Raw genomic sequence first — 26,211 nt, 5'->3', positions numbered from 1 at the left:
TGATCGAAAGAGAAAATTTGTAAGAATTAAACTAGGTGGATCCAACCATTAAGGTAATATAGGATAGGAGAAATATAAATAATTCGCATGCGTAAATATTTTTAATGAACAACTCGAAATAAAAAGTATAAAGAAATTTAAGAAACATTAGAGTATAAAATATGAGATTATCCATTACACCAACATTGTCTTTTAATATTTATGATTTAGATGAAATTCCTATAATTATATTAGGGTATTAGTAAAAGCAATATGGAGAGCTTCAAAGCAACCATTGTTTGAAACGGTATAACTCGTATAACCTATAATCCTTAACGTGGCATGGACGAAAGAGTTAATTAATTCTTTTATATTTGTTGCCGACATGTAATAAACAAGTTAAATTTCATATATTTGTATTGTCATGTACGTATAATCCTAAAGTCATATGTAAAACACACACACACACACAAAAAAAAAAAAAAAAAAAAAAAAAAAAAAAAAAAACCGAAAAAACAAGGTATTATTTAGATAGCCTGAATTTAATACAAGCATGATGTCATAATTTTTTTATTAAATCTCTATTCCACTCCACTTGTTTTTTTTATCAATTTATTATTACTAGTATCATAAATAAACTTATTTGTTGGTATATGTACACGTTTGTCAAATTGTCAAGGCATTATATAAACTACGAATACTTTTAATCATTATCTATCAATACTAGGTAATTGTAAAAAGTTGATATAATATATACCAAGTACATTGAAATAAATTTAGTAAAAACTCACATAAATATAGTCTTAAATTAAATAAAACATGTGGATTGTACATAAAATCAATATGATCATGTATCTGAAATTAAAAGAAGTAATCTTTTACAATATGCACATTATAAAAAAGGAAATAAAAACTTACATACTTTGTGGAGTTATTTGTCATGAAACATCTTAAATATTAAGCCGTCTAATATACACCTGTACGTATAAACAATTATATATTAAAGGCATTTTCATGCAAATTTTACATGAATTTATATTAACAACATACTTCATATTACGAGTAATTAATAACAACCATAGCAAGAAAAGAAATTAACTCACATGCATTTGTCGCCAGGTAAAAATTGGGTAAATACACGTTCATCTCTGAGATACACCATTATTATTTATAACATGACATTTTCGTAAATAAATTGATAATTTTTTCAATAAAAGCAGACTCCACAGTGATGATAACTAGATAAAGTTGTTGATTTATTTGTCAAAATGTCATGTGATAAACACTTTTTGTTTATCCAAGATATAAATTGGGGCTTACTTGTAAAAATTAACATTAATTTCACCTCAATAGGCAATAGCCCAAACATTTCCATACTACTCCATATTTTTTTTAAAATTAAATTTAAAATTTATAGGTGCCGGCATAAAATTAATTAATATCCAAACCAGAATTCGAGTTAGTTAAAAGTCAAGAAAATTCATAAGTTGGGTAGAAGCTTTTACCCTTGGATTTCAGAACCGCCGCCCAATGGCTACACTCTACTTTTCACATCACCTCTATTCCAAATTTAATCACCTCACGCGCCGGATTCTGTTTAAAGTCACGCGCTTAATATAAACAAAAAAATAAAATTAATAATAAGAAACGAATTTGGTAATTGACACACGCCAAATTGATTTATTTGACGGCATACGAAACCCCACACATTACCAAATTTCATAAGTTAACAGGTAATACCGGTTACGGGTCAACTTAATCCAACGGTCTAGAGTGTCTAGATCCAAAGACTTGGTTGAGCCATACTTTAATTTCTAGAATTTTATTTTTCAAAATTTTATTTAATTTATTTTTGATATGAAAATTTTATTTAATTTTGCTTACAATATGAAGCATCTATAGCTTTAACTACCCAACTAAGGGTTTGTATTTATTAATGATTCCAAAAAGACACCATCCCATAAAAAGGAGGATTATTTTCATGGATTTGTATTATTTATGTTTTTCAAGGAATGCATTGCATAAGTGCCATTTTTGGGAACGTGTCTTCTCTTTTACTTGCATTGTCTTTAAAAACACTTCAAGTTTTTTCCCCCCTTCAAAATCTTTTGTAATTTTTGTGGAATTTTATTTTGTAAATACTTCTAGTTTTCTTCTCTGATTTAATATGAATTCGAGGTATCGAGAAGTTTGGATGGTTGAGTAACCCCTTGTTCCAGATAAGCTTTGGTAACTCATATCCAGCTAAGCACCTACACAATCTATGTGAATTAGCTAAACCCGAGTTTGTCCGGGGATAACCGCTCCAATGATAAAATCAGTTCCAAGTTTAAGTGAGTAAGAAAGAAGATAAGAGATAGAAAGAGAGAGAAAATTGTGTTAGATATTCCACCTTGTAAATGAGCAAATCATAGGTATTTATAGGAAGATGATCAAGCCATGTGGCCGCATGTCAAGTAAGTAGCAGGTGTCCACATAACAGAGATTAACAGGCCACCTGACTGACCATGCATGAGTAACTGACTAACTGCCAATATGACCTTAATTCCGGTATTAAAAGTGTTTCGTGGGGCCTGATCCGACCCGCATCCGTTGTTATTAGATCAACACCGATATCATCCTGTACACCACTTATTTTGACAATATTCAATTATATGGGATGTTAAACTATTTACACGAGTATTATATTCTTAACAATTATAATTGGTTATTTAAATTTGAATTTTACGTTTCTGGTTGTAGTTTATGAATTAAGTCAAGTTCGAGGTATATCTTGGTAAATTTTGATGGAAAATATTCACATGTAAAACGTAAACATTAATACTAGTCTTATATTAATGTCGCTTGGATTTTACCCTTACACTGTTTAGGACAGAGAAAAAATAAATCTGACAATAATTACATTTCATGAAAATGTATGTGAAAGAAGATTTGCTACTTGTTACTAGTGAACATTCTGAACAACCAAAAAGTATCACTTACCTACCACTAATAAGTTACCCATTAACTAATCTAGTCTTAGGCCCTGTTTTTTTGAGCTTCTAGACTGGGCAGGGCAGAACAAAATTGATTTTATTATTATTATTATTATTATTATTATTATTATTTATTTATTTATTAATATTATTATTAGTATTATTACTATTATTATTATTGCAATATTATCATTAAATATTAATTATTACTTTTAATATTATTATTATTATTATTGCATTATGTTATTATTATTATTATTTGATTTTTTTTTTGAGATTTTTTTACTCTTTTTATAACATTAGAAAATGTGGTAAATAATATAAATTATTAATTATTACTATTATTAAATATTAATTATTATTATTATTATTATCTATAAATATTAGTTATTATTATTATTATTATTAAATATTAATAATAATTATTATTTTTATTAAATATTAATATAATTATTATTATTTTTAAGCAGAGCAAAGTAGAGCAGAGCGGCTCAAAAGAACAAGGCCTTACTCAATTGGATTCCTTAGCATAAAACGCTTGTTAAATGTTGGTATTTGGGAAACTTTCAGCTTCATTTTTCTGATACTATCTCCTATACGTACATTGGAGATCATGGGAAGGCCATACGGAGTACTAATTAATCAAGCTGTTTAGTTGAATTAGGAGTTGGTGAAGGTTCTTATTAATTAGACGGCATTCTATATTATATGCGTTAATCAAAGCTAAAAAATAAAAAAAGAGTAGTCGAAACATGCATATTCACCGAGACTAATCCAACAATATTTTACTAACTATACACAGTTCTAGCTAGTTTATATATATATATATATATATATATACACAAAATTAGAATAGCGGTTAAAAAAATAAGAGCAAAGGAAATAATTTAATAAAGCTTTATTCAATAAGATAGATTCTTCATCTCATTATTTTAATATCCCTACCAAACCAAACCAAATTATGTAAATTGTGTTTATTTGGAAGGTCAAAGCATCAAAGCTTTAAATAAATGGCATTCTAGGGCACTACCTAATTGTGATTAGTTCGGTGTCTTACCCTATCAAGGATAAGAAGGGGTGGGAAGGGAGGGTATTTTGAACATTAAGCATCCACGTTAATTTACTAAGTTCCTCAAAAACTACTACCATATACCAAGTACTTAATAATCTAGTGTACTCTGTATTATTTATGATTTTCGCTCTTAACATCACTTCTACAAACTCTCTCTGTTTTATACTAATTACAACACTTTGATCAACATACGTGTCAATGTACAACTTTAATTTGACCATTAATACTTGTAATTATATATTATTAAAAAGTACGGAGTATAAAAGTTTGAGTTAATGAAAATATACATAAAAACTAATCCAAAAATATTTTACATGACAATATAAGTTTTTAATATATTGCTAAAAAGTATAGTTAAAGTAAGCATATGAATAGTGCAAAAGTCAAAGTGTTGCGATTATTACGAAAAGAATAGAGTATAAATGTATAATATTCGACGTATCTACTGAAAATCAAATTGGGTAGTAAATTATTTATATTTATTGAGAAACAAATTTAATAGTAGATTACTTATATAGCTCTTTTAGGTTGTAATTTGCTCTTTATTTATGAAGTTCTCACTGACTTTGTACTAACAAAGTGAGTGTGAGTTAAAGATGATAATGGTTGACTTCGGTTTTACAATTTAACCCCAGGTCAGAAGTTCACGAACAAATGGAATATACAAGTAGAACTGAAGAAGAGAGTGGAGGCATCATCATAGTTGACTTTGTTACTTGCCTCAGTTAGCTGGCCCAAACTATGCTATTAAGTACTCTCTAATTAATACGAATAACTCTTTTCTGGGTTGTAAAAAACAAGGAAAAAAAAAAAAAAAAAAACCTAATAACTCTTCAGCGTATTTACTCCGTATCATAGAGTACTTGTATGAAGAAAGTACTTTTTTTTTTTTTTTTTTTTTTTCCGAGTAATGCCAATTTTGGAGATAGTTCATATTTTGATTTCACTTACCAGTTATACGGCCAATTAACCATATTGGTATAAAAATTAGCACCCTTGTGACATATTGGTATAAAAATTATCGTCAGCAACATATTGGTATAAAAATTAGCAAGTGGCGACAGATTGTTATAAAAGTTAATCAAGTAGCGATATATTGGTATGAAAGATAGCGAATAACGACGTTTAACCCTTTTTATAACCAAAATAATAAGTGCATATTTTTTGTAACGTTATTCTATTGTTTTCTATTTTTTTTTTTTTGGCGCTTCAAATATTCATTGAATGTTTTGTAAACACTATTAAAAGCAAAAAAAGCCAAAGAATAAAAAAATAAAAATTTAATAAAAAAGGGGGAGGAATATGAGAATATAGAGGAATAATTAAGATTAGGCATAGAAATAAAAATAAATTACAAGATTAACCTTTGATTACATAATCCGAGATTGCATTGAGCTTTCAATTTTTTTTGTGATATTCAATATTATATATAAATAAATTTTCTCCCAACTTCTTAATTATTAAAGTGACATGCTAATTTCAACTTTTGAGACGTTTGTAATATCCCGTATTTTTATACGTATTTTAATTTAAGTAAGTATTTCTTAAAGTATTTAAATAATTCGAAATGAATTATTTATGGTTTTTATTAATTTAAAAAGAATTATTTTAATTTAAAGTTTATTTTTAATAATCTTGAAATATTTTATTTCATGATTTGGAAATATTGGGGCATATTATTTTATAAAAGGAAATTTTAAAGTCAATGAGTTTTTAAAGAAAGTCAAAATACTAGTTTGACTAGAAAAGGGATCATTAAGGGTAGTAAAGGAATTTTAAGTAGAAGGGTTATTGAGAGAGGGTAGAAATATTCATCATATGCCTAAGGTGGAGTGCGCCCAAAGGTAAACTCTCTCTCTCCTCTTATTTTCTTTTCCCCAATCACCACCCACACACGCACCACCACTGCCGGCCACCACCACCAGCACTCGCCGGCAGCTGCAGCTACCAGGCGGGCGCGGCAGCAGCCGACCTTGGTAGTTCTGCGCCGGTGGTGTTCGAAATAAATAAATAAATTATTCTTTTGTTTTTAAATCCTAATCTAGCCTTGATCTAATTATTGTTTTTGGGTTTTGTGATGATTTTATGATGTAAATTTTCAGATTTAGTTTTTCATTTAAAAAGCCCCAAATTGAAAACCCTAGGTTTCTAAATTAATGTTTATTGATGGAAATTGTTTATGGGTGATTTAAATTATTGAAATAGGTGTTTTAAAAACAAATAACAACAATTTTAAATGATTTAATAAAGCTCGAATTTTTAAATATAAGCTATAATTATGTTTTTTGAAGGATTTTTAATTACCCATTAAATGGGAATAAAAATAAGGGTTTTTATTTAAATTTCAGCTTATTTTAGAGGGTTTATGAGTGATTTAAAGAGTGTATATATTGCTGGAAATTTGTGGGGAATAGATATTAAAGCTTCTTTGTAATTTTGGTTTGTAGGAGACTTTCAAGTGAGTGATTTTATTTAGTCATGCCGATTTTGAGATCATATTCAAGGTACGTTCGCGTACTTGGTAATTATTAGAATATGTAGAAGCATGCTAGTTTAATTAATTTAATTCCAAGTAGTATCATGATAGGTATTGGTTGGAATTTGTTGATTGGATTGATGTTGGTGAATGATTTGTGATGTATAAATTATTTGTGATGAATTGGTGATTGTAATTAAATATGTTGGCATGTTGGATATGAACCAAACTTTTATTATTACCATGATGGAAGGCATGTTTAATTAAACTAAATGTTTAATTTGGTTTGGAATATGAAAAGGAAATTTTATTATGGTTCATATAATTTTTATTGATGTTATAAGCATGGGAAAAGAGCTATTTAAGTGTCTTAGTACACAGGAATAAATTACATTGCGGTGCCTACGTGCACTTAAGGTGTTTCTAACACCGAGGGATAGGATTTGCGGCGCATTATGCGTTTAAGGTGTCTTTGACAGCGAGGTAGTTTAAAAAGGATTCAACATATGTGGTTACTAATTATTCAAGAATTAAATTGGTATGTTTGATTGCTTGAATGAAGTATAATGCTTGATGGTGTTATGGTTTGAGAGTCATTACCGAGTATAGTAATATGTAAAATAACGTAAAGTGAAAGAGACTACACACCAAAACTCTCGGAACGTATATACCTTGAGTATGAACATATGAGGGGACTTATGCGACTTTATATTTGACCATAACTTCTATTGGGAGTACAGGACGCTGTATTTTCCTTTTTATTTATTTTATGCGCAGGACGTCCAGTCACTTTATGTGACATTTGCCTACCCGATTAGCTCCCGGTGTAGTTTACCTCAATTTATTTTGGGGCAAGGATTTGATTGGAAACCCGTTCAATGTGTAATCAAAATTAAATGATCATTGGTATTTGTCTTGTTAAGTGTTGAATGTCTTGTATGCTTGTTCACAAGTGCAACAAGATAAGTTGTGTGATGATAGGATGAAAGCATGATAGTGTGTTTTATTACGATTATGTACTCAGCATTACTGATTGTGTGTTGTATGTTTGTTTAGCCTTATCTTTACCTTGGCCCTACGACGACCCATTTCTAATAGCGAGTAGTGGGGACAAGTAGAGAGAAGCTTTTCAGGCGGTGAAGCATTTTCATGATGGGCATGAGTGAAGAGCGAATCATGCTTAGTTCTCATAGGAATATGATTTGTTTTATTTGCTTTGAATATTAGTTATTTTATCTTGCTCATGAGAATAACGCAAATGTTTTCGGTATTGTTTGGTTTTAAGAGCCTACAATGGTTCCAAGTTGTAGGTTGACTTTGTTTGACTTTACTTTCGTTTGGTTTGACTTATTAAAGTTGACTTGTTGTGAAATGGTTTTAAAGAGAGTCTTCCGCTGTGTGTGTGTCTTTGATTGTGGCGGTAATGTCTTAGATTTTCCTATTACATATTTTAAAAGGGCAAAACAGGTATTTTAAAGGAAATAAATCTCTAGGGTGTTACAACGTTAGATCATAAGAATGTATCTTTCCTTTCATTTTTTGAGTTTTTTGTTTAATCTTACAATTTTTTTTTTTTGTTATTATTTGTCGATAATATTAGGTGCATGGGCGTGGAGGAGAGAATTATTTGCAGTTAATAATGAGTATTAACAACAACAAAAAAAATTTCAAAAATTAAAACTAAAATAATAATTAAGCACTTACTCAGGCTAGAAAAAAAAAGGGTTAAATGTTACATTTTGTTAACTTTTATACCAATATGTCACTATTTGTTAACTTTTATACCAATTTGTCTTCGGAGCTAATTTATATACCAATATGTCAATAAGGTGTTAACTTTTACCAATATGGTCAATTGGCCCTAGTTATACTTTAGATTTTTGAATTTTTTCCATTGATGTATTGAAAAATTCACTTATGTGTCCCACGTTAGATAAAAAGAGGAGAGTACAATTTCTAATGTAATGTTAAAACCCATTGTTCACCTTATTTTCACTTATTTTAGGTGTAATAAGTTCAAATAAGTTCAGTTAAGTTAAGATAAATTCAATTCAAGAAAAATAAGTTTTAATAAGGGTTACCCAAGTTCAACTTACAACTTAAATAACTTTTGATAAAGTTTAATGAGTTCAGGTAAGTTCAGATAAGATAAGTGAAAATTAGGTGAACATAACACACCCTTAAATTTCAATCCTTTTCACTTAAAAAAGACTAAAATAATGTTTGTATGTTGGAAAGAAATGTTTATACGTTGGAAAAATATATAATCTAGAATTAATGTTCTAGTTAAGAGTATGAAGAAATATTTCTCTCTCTCTTTCTTTTTTTCTAAACTAAGTTAAATTTCAATTTAAGTTTAATCTTTTTCACCTACGTATAAACAGTATTTTAGCTTATTTAGGTGGTTAGATTTGAATTTATAAGCTTAAAGTCACAAGCCATGAGGTGAGTTTTCCACCATTTTCACCAAACAATTTTGGTTACTTCATATGATACTCCGTAATATACAGTATACTCAGTAAATGATTCCAATGTACAGGTGTATTTTCATAGCTCGCTCTACAAATATTTGTTGTTTTTATTTATAAAAAAATTTCGAATCACAAAACCCAGCCCCTAAAAATCCAAAAAAATGGACAAAATTCCAGAATCTTAGGCAGTTTGCAATGATCGGTTAGCCAGATTCACCAGAAAAAGGACACCAAAATGGAGGTGAGAGAAACCATCTTACGTTTCAGCTTCTCATTGGTTGTAACTTTGAAAGATATCACACATTACTTTTTAGAATTATTATTAATAATAACAATTTAAAATTTGATGATACAATATCTGAGAAAATAAAACCGGTGAGTCGGTGACCCCTTTTCTTTACTTGAAATCCAACTTGGAAAACTGATCCACGTAGCTTATTAACAAATGATTATGATTGGTTATGATATGAGGGAGTATTGTTATGCATAACGAGGGGTAAGGGCATAATTACACGTAATGTATATTCTTACTTTAGAACAATATCATTGAGTAATTAAATAGTGTCATTAAATATTCGGTGTACTATTTATGTAAGTAGTGGTACTATATATGCATTTAGTGTTACTAACTACGTGCATATATAGTATCACTAAATAACTAACGGTATTATATAAGTTTTTAGTGGTACAATTAAAAGTGGTTCTACGTACTTTTCTCTCTCCTCCTTTCTCTCTTTTCCATATAATTTTTAATATTTTAGTATTTGTTATGTATTTGCAAATACATAACAATACTGCATTAGTACTTTCTCGTTATGATATTACCTGGTGCTCTTTAGCTTTCATTTTGTTAAGTCACTTTGTTGTACACGCAAATTCATCACAAACATAGTACACAGACATACCCCATTTCTATTTGCGGCTTTGAGTTTGTTTAACCCCCACAAACTCCCTTATGGTGTTTTTCATTTTGTGAAACACATGCCACGTTCGGTTTAATCACGAGTGTCGATTAGATTAATTGGTTGGGAAGTCTAAAGTCTATGATAGAATATTATTGATCTGCAACAATCTTATATGTTCCCTAATCTCTATATTTAAACTGCTATCGACTTATCATAAATGTCTATAAATAAGAAATAGCCTTGTACGAGTATAAATTTAACATATATTCAGTTACAACCTTGAGATAAATTGGGGTTTAATCTTCACCAGGGATATTTTAAGAGTAGGATTCCCTTAGCTATTTCTCACTCTCTCAAAGTTAATAGTCTGCTAACTTTGATCAGATTGACATGTAATTGATAAGGAGCATGGCAATTTTTCTACCTATCCCATATTTTTTTAATCATGTGAGTAATACATATGTATCACGTATCCAACTAGACTTTTTTTTTTAGGGGTGAAACCTTTATTATGTCTCTACTACAGTAAACAATGCATCACTCATAATCAACATTGATCTTATTTTACATGGTTAAATTGTAACTTTATATAATAATAATGGTTTATCTTAAAGTCAAGACAAGATTCTAAGAAAGGTAACAAAATCTTATACTTTTACAGGAAGACATTGATTCTAACATCAAGAATATCAAAGTTCTTGATTGTGTAAATTTTTAAAAAGACTAGATCATTGAACAAATTTTGCACCCAACATTTTGATGAAGCATATTTAGACTATATATAAAACAAATAAAATACATCCTTTGTATTATTTTAATACTTACATTATGTTAATTAGCGCGTTTGATTTGCTTACAAAATCTTCCCTAATCACAATCGTTGTCATCTAAAGGACTAAAACGATAAACTAATACTTGTATACTACTCTTTGGATGAAAGTCAAAGGATACGCACCTAGAACTCTAGAAGAAAATAAAAATACGAAGAAACACAAATTACATATAGTTGTACTGCGTTTTATACATGAAAATTTCTTTTACATTCCGTTTTTTTTTAGTTAAGGTAACAATTAGGAACTAAACTTTTTTATTTTTTATTTTTGGGGACTTGAACTTTTTTCTTTTACCTTTTAGGACCTAAGGAAAGAATTTCAGTGAGATAAATTAATTATAGTTAAGCAGTGGGGCCCACCAATTATTTTAGGTTTTAATTTATTTGCAAAAGAGAATTTTTGTTAGTTTTTCCCAAAAAATAATGCGTGTAAACCCCCCAAAAAAGGCTCCATTTCAGCTGCCACTCTTCATCATCAACCTCCCTCTGTTTGTTCTCTCTTTAAAAATAAAATAAAAATGAAGCTCTTAAGGTGATTTTGGCGTAGATTATTAGCGGCTATTTGGGTAAATTGAGAATTTTTTTCCCAAGTATATAAACTTAAGGCTAAGCGTTGAATTGGGGTAACTTGAGAATTTTTTTCCCAAGTATTTTAATTTCGAATCTTTTAGCAATTCCCATAGAGTTAGCTTCCTTCAATTTAATAGAAATTTTTTGTTTTGGAATTTTCGATTGTGGTTTGCTATTTTAGTTTTAGGAGAAAATTGGAAAATAGAAGGATATTTTTTGAAGTTTATGTTTTTTTTTACTACCTTCATTTCATATTTTTTGCAACTTTAAAATATTTTATATCTCACAAATAATACCAAAGATAATGAGAACGATCGTATTTTGGTTTGGAATTACTGAACTTTTTTTTTTTTAAAAAAAAAATAAAAAAAAATCTCTAATTAATGCCTAGGTTGGTTAGTATACTTTTTAGATGGGTTAAATTGCCTGACAATTAACCATAGGTTCCAAAAGGTGAAAGAAAAAAGTTTAGGTTCCACAAGGTGAAAAGTAAAAAAGTTTAGTCCCTAACCTTAACTCAATTTATTTTTTTTTAAAAAAAATAAATTATTGTACAAATGTATTTCACTTTCACTCCATAAAAGTATTTCTTATTTTTTATTTATGCATGTACGGTAAAAAGTTATTAGCACCATTACTCCGTAGTCCGTACAAAACTCATATGATATCTTCGCCTAGGAATAATTTGGATAATTAGTATAACCTCATTTTCATGAACTTTGATCATTTATGGCATGAGTACATAAAACATCGGTGTATCCGGCTATGGAGTATATCATGATAGAGTGCGCGATGCACATTTATACTCTTAAATAGATAAGTTCCGGTTCATCACGGACTCAAGTTTTAAAAATCTTTTATATTTATATACTTAGTACATACGATGATCAATATAAGAGATAATTTTATTATTCACATATTGATGTATATATTCATAATCTTAAATGATTTTTTCATATCTTTATTAATAATATAATATTAAAAATAGTAATGGTCAAATGTGTTAATTGAAAAACACGTACTCTGTATAGTACTGTGTACAATACAACTACTGAAGTACCGAGTACAAAGAAAAATAATTTTGATTTACTGGTATATAATATATACGCATTAATATTTTGGTAAGTTGGTGGCTCACTAGCATGGCTGATCATGATACAGTAATTGCTTTATGAAACCCAAAAAATAAAAAATTAAAAGCATAACAACTACTGGTTGACGGAAGGAAAGGGCCATAAAATCATTATTATTATATGTATAAATGGATAATGTTTCATGAAGGGTCACATCTAAACAGCTTCTTTTATTTCCACCTTATCCTTCTATGAACCTTGCAAATTAAATTTGCAACACGGAGTATTAGCCTAAATTATTAGAGTTTTTTTTAATGTTTTTTTTTTTTTTTGAATGGAATAGGGAATGGTGAATTCTTTCAATAATAATAGCCATTCGGCACTTACAATCTCCTTAAAAAAACAATTAAACACCCCTAAACTAATGGAATCGCTTCTGAACTGATCCTGAATAATTTTAGATATCTTTGCATCGTTCTTGACGGAGCTCCGTTGATGAATAGTCGCAAAAGAGTTTTTTTAATGATTAGTATTGCATTGATCCTTTAATTAATTAATACAGGACAAAAGTTTAATTTAAAAATGACTAGTATTGCATTGATTCTTTAATTAATTAATACGGGCCAAAAGTTCATTTCTTAGAAATTAAAGGCAGATTGGTAGATGAGATTTGCATCGGTCTATTGTCATCCTTAATAATTCACCTGCCCCTCAATCCAAGAATTTGCTTACTTAGGGACTTTTTCCATTCAAGTTAAGTTTATTATTATATACTCCGTAGAAAATAAGCTAGCACAAAAAAGGTTTAGACACAAAAACACGCGTTACAATAAGTTTAGAAAAAAAATATGTTTGAATTAAATATGTACTCGTATAATATTTTTCAAAATTCAAAAAATTCAAAAGAGAAAAGTTTAGACAAAATTTGTTTAGATTATCTTATCATAAATATAGGTAAGTTAACTAACTAGCTGCTTGATGATATATAATAGTATAAGAATATAGTTGATACTTTACAATCGCTATAATATAGATAATTTTGTAAATAAGGTCAAAAAAATTCTTATTTCATAAGCTCTTTTAATGGGCATTACTAGAAGGATCAATACAATTATAGGCAGAATATTGTGTTGGTTGAAATAGCATCCACAAATATCTTAAAAAGTTGATGAATGTGGGTCGTCTTTGATAAACGAATCATGTTCACAGATAAAATTTGTGATGTTATAGCAACTTGGATGCTAAAGTGTAAAAGCTACGGTATACTTTCTATTACGGTTACTACTTACGTACCAAATGAAAAGAGTTCGTATAAACTACAACTAATCAAAACCAATCTAGTTCTATTTAATAAACTACATATTGTTTAGTAAGTACAGTTAATTATGCTAGTTTGTATTTTACGGGGATTGAAATGGTAAAGTGTCAAGTTTTATTTCACGCCTTGTTTGGTAGTTTGTAATAAATAGAGGTGATGAGAATGGATTAAAGGGAAAAATTCATGTCAATGTCTATGATAATGCTATATCATCTATATCTTTGTTTCATTTATATACATTACATTTCCCTGGAACTAACTAGAAGAGTGATGTTAGTTAAATGCGTGATAACGAAAATTTATGAAGAAAACGCTCAATTATTAGAAAACACATCTTAATTATGTTGATTGTTCGATTTGTTCTCCACCAATTAATACGTATTATGTTCACAAGCATCTCAAGCCGAGGTTTCAAATGTTTCACAAAGACGCAGTATATTGAATTGAGCTTATTAGTAGAGCTCATTACCTCGTAAGTCAACTAGGCTAACTATAACCCTAATGGCCTAGTCATAATGCATGCGCCAGCTGTAATGGGCACGAAAAGCACTCGAACCACAATGTATAGATTTCATTGTAATTGTATCATATGATTGACGTATTAATTGTAATAGAGCATAATCCAATATTTTCACCCTTATAATTTTTTTTTATTTATTGTTCAATTTCTTTTTTTAAAAAAAGCAAGCATAATCTAGTGAGATACCCATGACTTATAATTGGACATGATGGATCATTGGTGCGTTTATATAATAAAATAATACAAAGATATATATAAAAAGACCTCTTTAGATGTTTTAAATTATTAATGGTATAATTTTATAATTAAGCTATAAAGGTCATGGGTTTGTATGCGGCTTGTCGATTTTATTATCACTAGGGTATCATGAGAAAGATTGAGAATAACTTCAAAGTTCAAGTGAACCCATTTTACAGTAGTAGTGTAGTACCATATTACTATATCAAGAACAATTATTTCATTGTATATGATTACGATTATAATTATACGAAAATTCATAATAATATCATCTGTATTTTTACTTTTTATCTTTTGATGACCATTTTGAATGGATCTAATCATTGTACCACATGAACGATCATTTGTGAGGCAAACTATGTACTTCATTATTCATAATATCATCTTAAGATTTTATACTATTTCATTCGTTTGCCGAAAAGCCGCAAGTTCGGACTCTCTAATTAAAGTTATTTTTTTTGGTGTTTAGAAAACTACAAGGACGGGTGATGAGAATCGATCCCAATATCTGTTAGAAATATGAGGGGAACTCTAACCACTTGAAATATCCCTCACTATCTATTTAGGTTTTTATTACGGAATACATCTTGTTATCAAGATGACTTTACGTTGTCGCCCAAGGTAATAATGCCATTAATTTTCTAATAAAAAAATGCTTGTTTATTGTAAAAAAAAAAAAAAAAAAAAAAAAAAAAAAAAAAAAAAAAAAAGTTTGATAGATTTTGTTATAAGTTTTTAGTCAATACAACATTAATTTTCTGATAATATTTCTTTATCCTCTTACCCAATTAAGTTCTCATTACCATAATAAATTTCATGCAGAGCGTAAGGGATAGCTCAAGTGGTTATAGTTTCCCTCTCGATTTCAGGAAATCCTGAGATCGATTCTCATTACACGCCCTTATGGCTGTCTAAATACCAAAAAATAATAAATACCAAGCATAACAAATTTACATGTGGCAATTTTCTTCGATGAGGCTGTAAAACACCGATGTTTCTACAGTGATCGTTTGAAATATGGCTACCATATTATTTTAATGAAAAAACCAATATGATCGGCACATTTTTTCACATTATAAAATGGACATAATCAGTCTCCTATCTACAATGCAAATGTAATTTTTGAAAATTTTAATCTAACATAAAATAATTATTTTTCGAGAAACTATAAAATAATAATAAAAATTACATAAAGGAAATTAACAATTTGATAAATAAAATAAAATGTTGATAATACTATTTTATTCCAAAAATAAAATGATACTTCGTATAATTTATTATTGGAGAAAATTATGTCAATTATGAACCATATAATCATGATAACATTATAATAGTCATATTTCAAGCGACTACTATAGATTTTCAGTAAACTAGAAGAACCTTGAAGTGAGCTTATGAATGTTTTGGGCTCTCATGGTCCTATTGAATGGCCCAGGCCATTGAGTCAGGTAGCCACTAGAGGCTTAACAACTGGACCAGGGTTCATAATAGACTTATTTGCTTAACAAAATTCCTCATGGTTTCACTCTCAATCCATGGTACCCCACATATTATAAATCTTGAATCATAAGGGATCACCTAGGAACCTTTATCTCAGCATTCTCAGCCAACTATGGAAGTTGTCTGGCATACCGAGCTGAAGTTATAATTACAAGAATACGCGCGTTTATCGATGGGAGATACCGATGGTCACTAAAATCCAGCGGTAAAAATATAATTTACCGATGGTTTTATTATCAAGCCATCGGTATTAATTTTTTCCGATGGTTTTCATCCATCGGTAAAATCTTATATTTTAAAAGAAAATAATAATTTTTTTTATCGATGGTTATAAGCCATCGGTAAAATAAAAATACCAATGGCTTTATACTATCGGTATTTTACCGATGGCTAAAAGCCATCGATGTTTTCTTACAAAATTAAAAAAAAAAAAGTTTGGAGTAAACCCTAAACCAAGCGCCCCCCTTCCCCCTTTTCTCTTTCTTCATCTTTCTTCCTCTCTCTTCTATCTCATCTCACATTCTCACGCCTCTCTCCTTCTCTTTCTTCTCTCTCCTCCTACTTTTCTCTTTCTTGGTTTCTCCTCCCTCCTCCCACTCTGTTATGCGCTTTTCTCTTTCTCATCTCACGCCCGCTTCGCTCTCCTCCCTATGTGTTTTGCTCTTTCTCACGGTGTTCGTGGGTTTTTTCGACGGTGTTCGTGGGCTATTCATAGGAAATCCTGCAGCATTGTGGTCTTTTTGGTTAACTTTGACCATAAAAACTCCAGATCTGGAGTTTTAATGGTCAAATTTGACTATTTAAACCTGAAGTAGATGAGAATCAGCCATAAAAATCGAATGTAGGTTCATATTGTGGTTGATTTCGTGTTGATTTGATTTTGGTTGTTTATCTTGATTTTCGTTTTTGGGTTGATTTTCATGTTTTTTTATTTGAATTTCGTGTTGTTTGTCGGGTTGATTTGTGTTTTTTGTTTAATTTATGAGATGATTGTAGTTATTTTTAGATTTTGTGTAATTTTTAAGATGATTGCAGTTAATTGTTTGATTTTCATTAGTTAATTTTTGTTGATTTTCGTTGGTTAATTTTTGTTGATTGCCGTGGATTAATTTTTTTATCATGGGTTTATTATGGTGGTGATGGGTGGTGTGGGTGTCGGTGGATGTTTTGGCTGGTTTGGTGGTTTGCGATGGTGGTATTGGGTGTGAGGATGTATGGGGTAGGGGGGCAGGGACTAGGTATAGGGGTAGGGGGGTGGCTGGGGTATAGGGGGGTGGGTAGGGGGTTTTAATTCATTTATTATTATTTTTTTTTTTAATATTTACCAATGGCTAAAAACCATCAGTAATATGATAATACCAATGGCTTTCCGCCATCGGTAAAAAAACCCGATGGTATTATTTAAAAAATTACCGATGGAGTTTGACTATCGGTAAAACCATCTGTATCATTTTTACCGATGGCTTTTCCATCGGTATCTTCTGATTTCCCGACGAATTGCTATCTGATGGCCAAAATACCCATGGCAGCCATCAGTAAGAGTGATATCGATGGTTTTTTTTTATATGTTTACGGATGAATTTTGGCCATCGGTATTTGGCTTTATTCTAGTAGTGTATGGCCCTTCTCTGTGGCCTAGAGCTAGCACGCAATCTCCACATTAGCAAACTCCTAGTCCATCTTGACAATCTAGCTTGTGTTCAAACCATGAACTCAGATGAGCAAGGAAGTGGTGAGTGTGCTCACCTTATCAACTACTGGCACTCGTTGTTGAATAAAGATGATTGGGAGGTTAGGGTGGTGCATGTTCTTCGCGAGGGTAACACGGCTGCTGACTGGCCTGCTAATCAAGGGGTGGCTTATTCTTCTAGTCTTCGTATTCTAGGTAGTACTCCTTTAGAGCTTCGTAGGATTCTTAGGGAGGATGCTCAAGATGTTGCTTTTCCACGCCTTGTGCCTCTTTGTTTTTATTTTTGCTGTTTGTTTTCCTTTTGGCTTCTAGCCTCATTTGAAAAAAAATAAAATAAAATAAATAAATAAAATAAATAAATCTTGAATCATGAGTGTTTGTACTCTCAATTCAAGCTTAACTTCTAAGCCCAACAATATTACATTGGCACACAAGTTCTCATAGTCTCACACTCTACAAAAATCTATTTGTTGAGAAATAAAAAAAAACCACCTCGAGAGAGAAGAATACAATTAGTTGAATTTCATTTTAAGGCCCAAAATGAAGTAAGGTCTGATTTGTTATGATATAAAAAAAAAGGCCCAACATGAATTAATAACTAAATTTGCCAAAAGGCCCAAAGGGTGTCTATGTCTAAAACATCAATACTTTGGTTAACAAAGTACCCAACTATTTAGTGTGGTTAATAAAGTAGCGTGTATGAAGTGTAGTACAGCATTTAGGGTTATTGATAGTGAGAAGTAATTTAATATATGATATTACGGAGTATCATATTGTTTAATCTTATTCAGTGTCCGATATATTAATTTTAATTCATATTTCATACTCCGTATATAGAGTAAGATTAGAGATAATTGAAAAGGTTAAAATGATTACAAATGAAAGATTCATAACTTTAGAGTTTTGACATCTAGATTGCATTATTACTAAATTGTTCTAGTTCAAATATTTGATAAAATCAACCACCCCATATTTAGTTATAAAAATATCATTTCATGCTCCTACATTTATGTTCTCTTAGCCAGACCATTCCCTCACTTATCATGTGCGAGGATGCTTTAGAAGGCTGTTGAAGTATGAAGTATTAGTGTTCCACATTGTGAAAAGAACAATTAGATTTAAACACTTTATAAGGCTAAGGAGCCACTTCTTCTATTGTCATACAGACATTTTATAAGGCTAAGAATCCCTTTCATGCAAATTAGTCTGGTACATCGAAAATCACCGCTTGCGTCAAGTTTGAAGCGGTGAAGTGTGAGCTTGCATAATATTCAAATTAGTTATGATTTTGATTGTAAAAATTATGTTATTTTCTATAAATCTATGATTTGCAAATTTTTATTATTATTGTAGGTGCCGTATGTCTATTTGTCACAAAAAAAAATTGGTCTAGTACACCATTAAATAATTGAAAAATAATGACGTTCCTTGTCTCTGGTTGAGAGTAGGACATTAGTAGGTGCTAAAGATATGATTATATACACAACTTTGTCCTCTACATTAATTGAAAGATAGCGACCACAAAGTGTAATTCTAGACCGTAAATTGTAAGACATTATTAAGGTAGTTTAATTATTCTTTTTTACCTAATGGTGTTGTAGGATGAAACCAACGTTAACAACAAATATATTTCTATACCCAATATTATTTGATCAGCTTTGAGAATATCTTCCTCAAATTCGCAAAGATAGTGACTATTTCCTTATTTGTTCATTTGAAGAGCTATAAATGAGAAGAATGAAAACGAGTTATGTTGTTTGTGTTTATGGTACAATTGATTACTCCATGAATTCGTCAATAATTAAAACCTTATTTTAAGTGATACTAATCTAACTCATTTTATGAATAAGCAAAATGTCAGTGTACATATTTGTTAATAGGCAAAAACTAACGAACGTCTCGGGGGCGCTGAATAAGATAATTAAAAGTAGAAATATTAAATTAAAATGAATATTAACTACACCGGTCGACGCGTGATTTTAGAATGCTTTCCTAAATTAATACTACTTTAGGAAATATTTAAATGCTAAACTAACACCCGAGGATGTTCGTTAGCAAGATTCTTGTTAATATTGCCCGTGTTCTCCCCTCCCCCCTCTTTCCAGGGAGATATTGTCCCGTGCTTCATCCTATATCTTAAGCAAGTTAGTCATGTATGAGTTTTAAAATGTTTTCTTTTTAAGCAAAATTTTGTTCTCAAGCAGCGTGCTATTCCTGTACTCCTTGAATATGTTACCTACAATGTTTCAATAATATTACAACAAGAATGAAATTACACATCCTAAAATACATTTTGTATGTTAAATATTTATAATTGTATAATAGTAAAAATTATAAAAATTTGATAGTGTAAAAATATTTTATAAGACGAATCTAATAAGATCCCACATGACTATATTTTGCTTAACGTATAAATCATATTATATGGTCAAACAAAAGTGATAAATAGTGCAAAAATTCTATTCTTACGATATTATTAGAGTAGAGGAAGTACATCATTCTTGCCAATAGTTTGAAATCCAAATAATTTGGTAAAATTCTTTCCTAAAGAGTAATGATACAAATTTTCTGAACTGTTAGTCACAAGTTTACTTTACAACGAACTGAAATATAATGTAGGAGTACGTAAGTTATTGATGTAATATTGTGACCTCGTGATAACAAAGGTCATTGTCTCAAGAAAATTGCAAACTTTAAAGGTAAGGTAATTTGTAATATTGTTATAGTGTTGATTTCATTGAATCTGATCATGCGACACTCTTGGTTTCATTAGCTATTCATCATGTCATGTTCTTCAGTTCTTGCAATGATCTCTAATAAAAATAATTATGGATGTTTTGTAGCTAATTTTCAGTGTTTTTATTTAAAAAAATGTTCAGCGATTCTTAATTGTGTAGTGAGAAAATATTTTCCGCATAGGTTAAAATAAAACATGGCCATTAGAAAGTCTAGGATTAATATTCCTTGTATAGTTATCTTTTGGTATGCATCTGTTAAGGAGTTTAGGCAAATTACGGTTATATATCGTTTGTACTACATATACGTTTGTGAATATCAATAGAACTAGAGAAGCCAAGCCGTTTTCTCCCATTCTTCTCTAGTTTAACATGATATTACAGCCTCTTTAAAATTTAGAGAATTGTTTTCAATCCTTGGTTCATCAATAGTCTGTTTGTAATTCTTCTCTAATTTAACAACGAGAAGATTTAAAATACATTTGACAAATAATTTACATATCAATATGATAAAGATGATAATATAAGGGGGCAAATATTTTAAAATCGGATAAATTAAACTATCAAGGGATGATATACTTTTGCCTAATTGGGCAGAATTTGGGGATTGAAAGCAACACAATTAATGGGAAATGTTTTTTATTTGTAAATAAAATCTGGCATAATTCCATTCTTATTACCTATTGAATAAGAAACTCTCCTAATCTGAAAAAAGTCAGAATTATTTGCAGAATTAAGTATTGGGTAAAACTCTAAAATACTCGTTTGCAGTTATGTTCAGACATAACATTAGATCATTGATGCTAACTTTTGCAATATTCATGTTGAAGATATCTTAATCTATGCTCTAAAGTCTAAAATTATTTGTGTATATATTCTCTTAGTTTCATAATATTTGGCTCTTTTCACAAAAAAAAAAAAAAAAAGGTTCGACTCATATTTTGTTTTGAAATCTTCTAAAAATCTCGATTTATTTTTACTTTTAGTAAACCTATGTTATCAATTTATCATCTTGCCTCCCACATATTGTCATATTTACACATTATTATACGGAGTACTTGCTTTTACAATAAATGAATTTAAATGGAGGAAGTAAATCACTTACACAAATAGGATTATTTCGTTAGTGTTATAGGGGTTACTTAGTCAGTATTATAGGATTATTCAGTCAGTGTTGATTAGGGGATTTTTATCCACCAATCACCGTCTGACAAGTGGACCAACCAGGTTCCGCCACGGGTCCTTCACGAAGGCCAATAGGAGCCTGCCACGTGTCAATCACAGATACGTCCTCTACGGACCAATCAAGGCACGCCACGTGTCCACCCATGCCAAATGGGAAAACCGGCCATCAAGGCCCAATCCAGTCTAGAGGCCCGATCAGCCCTAGGTTTACCTTAAACCTAGAGAGTGGCACGCTTCTCAAGGCTATAAATACTTAATTAATCCTCATTAGTTAGGCAATCGAAAAATCGAGAAATCAAGCAGAGAAGAACAGAGATATTACGGAACACCAACAACCGGCTAATCTCGCTAACGACGCAGATTACCAACACTACGCACTCTCACCTAGAGAGATCTTATTACTTTAATTTCCGTATTAATTACTCCTTAATCAGGTACTAACTTGACCGTTGGAGGCGGAGCTCTCAGGAGTCTCCGTTATTTTGCAGGTACAGGCGTCCGGTTCCAGTCTCGGAATTGTAACTCTCCCGCAGGACATCAGAAAACCCCGAAACATTTGGCGCCGTCTGTGGGGAGAGTACTTCAGAGATGGCATCCAAGTCTGTACCGACTCCTGAAGAGAGGCGTCCCCTAAACGACCCTCAAGTTCAGTCGGACCATGAAACCGAAAGTGAATTTGAAGTTGAAACTCATACAGCTCCAGACGGGACCCTAAGGGCCCGACGTACCCGTCATACCGAAAGGAGGGAACGGGAGCATCTTCAAACAGGAAGCGAGCCAGCAGGCGCACCGCCTGCTCGGCAACAGCCGACTGATGGGTCTGCTCCCATCACAAGGAACGAACTCATGACCTTCATGAGGGACTTCAAGGGAGAGATTCAAGAGTTGATCAACAAAAAACCGCCTGCTTCAGTCAAAGAGCAGTCGGCCAAGAAACCTTCCACTTCACTGAAGAGGAAGCCAGTTCAAGGGCGAGAGGCGACTCCTCATCCTAAATCCAAGAAGCGGGAGCCACCTGCTCTTGATTTCACAAAACTCCGTTATCCTACGGGAAATAGGAAACCGGTTCGTCATATTCAGGCGGACGGGTCAAAGCAAACGTTCACAGATGCTCGGCTCCTGCTAGAGCAGAAGAAGAGTGACCGATTATCAGAGTCGGCTTCTACTTCAAATTTTCAAGACAGTTTGCGAAATGCCTCGATGAGGCATACTCAGTCGTACCATGAGAGTCAGTCAGGCGGCACCTCCCGTCAGTCCGGCTTTCATAGTGCCCAGGCGGTACCAAACTTACCATTTGTGCCGCAACAGCAGTATTTTATGCAGCCACCTCCATTTGGTGGACCTGCAGCAAAAAACGTCCAACCTATGGACTGGCAGCTACGGCTGCTTAGACTTGGTGAACAGCCGTCGGCCTTCTCCAAGGAAATTACTGAAGCCGCTCAGCCGGCCAAAGTAAAAAATGTTCTAGTAGGCGCCTATGACGGCACTACTAACCCAGAAGACCATCTGATGGCATTCACCAACCTGATGTACCTTCAAGGGTTGGATGATCCCACTTGGTGCAAGTGTTTCCCAGCGACTCTCAAGGGAATTGCACAGCAATGGTTCGGCAACCTGCCGACTGGTTGTGTAAACAGCTTTAGGACGCTTGCTTACTTATTTGCCTCCAACTTCGCTATGAACATCCCTGCGAAGAAAACAACCCTTGATTTGGGAACAATTCAGCAGGGCGAGAAGGAGGGGCTTCGTTCTTACATCAGGCGGTTCAACCTGATGAGAATACAGATTCAAGGGTTACCGGATGAGGTAGCTTATACTGACTTTTTTAGAGGTCTCAAAGACGGGTCTACCTTCAAATTTGATTTAGTTCGAAAAAGGGTGGCGACTCTTCAAGAGGCCTTGATTGAAGCAGAAGCCTATATACAGGCGACTGATCTGTGTACGATAAAACAGTCGGACGGGAAGAGGTTCGACAAAAGAGAGGGACGACAGAAACAGTCGTCCAACAAAGATGAGAAAAGAAAAGAGGTCTGGGCGGCTGATTCCTCTAAACAGCCGGCCGAGAAAAAGAAAAAAGAATTCAAACCATACTCCCCAAAGTATGTGTTTAACAAGGATAACCAGTTTATCCTAAAAGAAATAAAGGGACGGTTCTCAATTGAGAAGCCGCTCCCCATGAAGGGTTCTGCAAACAACCGGAACCAAGATAAAATTTGTGCTTATCATGATGACGTTGGTCATCACACCAATGACTGCATCAGTCTCATGCGGTACCTAGACCGCTTGGCTGAGCAAGGTGATTTTGACACTTATGTCAAGAAATCTACGGGGAACACTTCCTCAAAAAAGCAGTCGGCCAAAAAGAATCAACAGGCCGACAGTTCTGATACAGATGATGCAGTCGTCTACACCATTGCAGGCGGCTTCTCAGGAGGCGACCCCACTATTAGGGGCAATAAGGATAATATAAGGCGGTTAGATGTAAATTCCGTTCACTAAGAACGCCCGTCCAAATATACATTCCCTGAGATTGTCATCACTGAAGAGGATCTAGGAGGGGTAAGGGGGCCGCATGACGACCCTCTCGTTATTGAATGTAAAGTGGCCAACCAGAGAGTTGGCCGAATCCTCATAGATACCGGGAGCTCCTCAGATCTCATCAGCAGCAAATGTCTGTCAAAACTGAAATATCAGACGGACTGCATACATCCGGCCTCCCACCCTTTAATAGGGTTTGGAGGAGGAGTCGTCCACCCACTGGGACGAGTAGATTTACCCATTCGCCTGGGCGAAAAAGGGGAAGGACGACACATGGTAGTCCGGTTCCTAGTAGTAGAGGAACTCTCGGCCTACAACATGATTCTGGGTCGACCAACCCTGAATAATTCCAAGGCTGTTATAATCCCGTCTCTTATGCTGCTTAAGTTTGAGAGGGATAATGGAACAGTCGGCTCCCTAAGGGGAGATCAGAGGATGGCCCGAGAGTGCTATCTCTCGGATGTCAAGCCCACTGTTATGGCCACTGGGTCAAGTGGAGAAAAAACAGACCTTGACAATGTCAAGGAGAGTGCGCCTGTTCAAGAAACAGGCGACAAAAAGAGAAAGGCGTCCCAGACAGAGTCCGCAAGAAAAGCAAGAAAATAGCAATCATTGGCAGAGGAGCGGCCGGATGAGTTCCGCCCTCAGCCGGCTGGTGAGCATGCGGACCTGATATTAGACGACTCACGTCCTGACCGAACAGTCAAAGTTGGGACGACTGCTCTGAGAAACCTTGGTGACGACTTTCACAACCTGTTGAAAGAATACAAGGACATCTTTGCATTTGAAGTCCATGAAATGCCAGGCATTAGTCCTGATCTGGCGGTACATAAACTCGCTGTGGATCCGAAAAAGAAGCCGGTACGGCAAAAGAAGCGGAACCATGGCGAAGAAAGAAGTCAGGCGGCAGCCGCCGAAGTCAAAAAATTACTTGATGCAGGGTTCATTCGGCAATGTTACTTCCCAGACTGGGTTGCAAATGTGGTGCTTGTTAAAAAGCCGAATGGCACCTGGCGAATGTGTGTAGACTACACAGACTTAAACAAGGCGTGCCCCAAAGACAGTTACCCTCTGCCTAAAGTTGATAATCTGGTCGACTCAACAGCCGGCCATGCCTTGATGAGTTTCATGGACGCCTATTCTGGTTTCCATCAAATTCCTTTATGGAAGAAAGATCAGGAGAAGACGGCCTTCGTCACTGATCAGGGATTATACTGTTACACGGTCATGCCGTTTGGTCTTAAGAATGCCCCGGCTACCTTCCAACGAATGATAAACACAGTGTTCTTTGATCAGATTGGGAGAAACGTCGAGGCATATATTGATGATATGATTGTCAAGACTAAACTTCAGAAAGATCATCTGGCGGACCTTCGAGAAACTTTCGCCACACTCAGGCGGCACCATGTCATGCTCAATCCCAAGAAATGTGTATTTGGAGTTGAGTCTGGGAAATTTCTCGGATTCCTTATCAATCAGAGAGGAATAGAGGCGAACCCTGAGAAGGTACAGGCGGTCATTGACATGCAGTCGCCTCGTACCGTCCGAGAGGTTCAGAAGTTAACAGGTTGTCTGGCGGCCTTGGGGAGATTCCTAAGCCGATCAGGCGACAAATGCCTATACTTTTTCCAGGCAATTAAGAAAAAGGCAAGGTTCGAATGGGGGCCGGATGCTGAGGCCGCCTTCCAGAAATTAAAGGTTCACTTGCATTCCTTGCCGAGGCTGGTCAGCCCTTTGCCCAAAGAAGATCTCTACATGTACCTGGCCGTCTCTGATCATGCGTTAAGCGCTGTGCTCCTTGCTGAAAGGGACGGCTGTCAGCTCCCGGTCTACTTTGTCAGTCACGTACTGAAAAATGCCGAGTTGAGGTATCCCCTAGTGGAGAAATTTGGTCTTGCACTCTTCATGGCTGTTAAAAAATTGAAGCCCTACTTTTTGGCACATGCAGTCGTCGTGTATACCGACCAGCCAATCAAGCGGCCCCTTACCATCATGGAGTCGTCAGGACGAATGATCAAATGGGCCATAGAAATACAGAGCCTCGAAGTTACTTTCGAGCCTAGAAAAGCAGTGAAGGGGCAAGCCTTTGCTGACTTTATTGTAGAGATGACTCGTCCTCCTGACTCTCAAGTTCC

This window comes from Chenopodium quinoa, unplaced genomic scaffold (assembly GCF_001683475.1).
Source record: "Chenopodium quinoa cultivar QQ74 unplaced genomic scaffold, ASM168347v1, whole genome shotgun sequence".
NCBI classification, from domain to species: domain Eukaryota; kingdom Viridiplantae; phylum Streptophyta; class Magnoliopsida; order Caryophyllales; family Amaranthaceae; genus Chenopodium; species Chenopodium quinoa.
Note: the sequence above shows the minus strand (reverse complement) of the source record.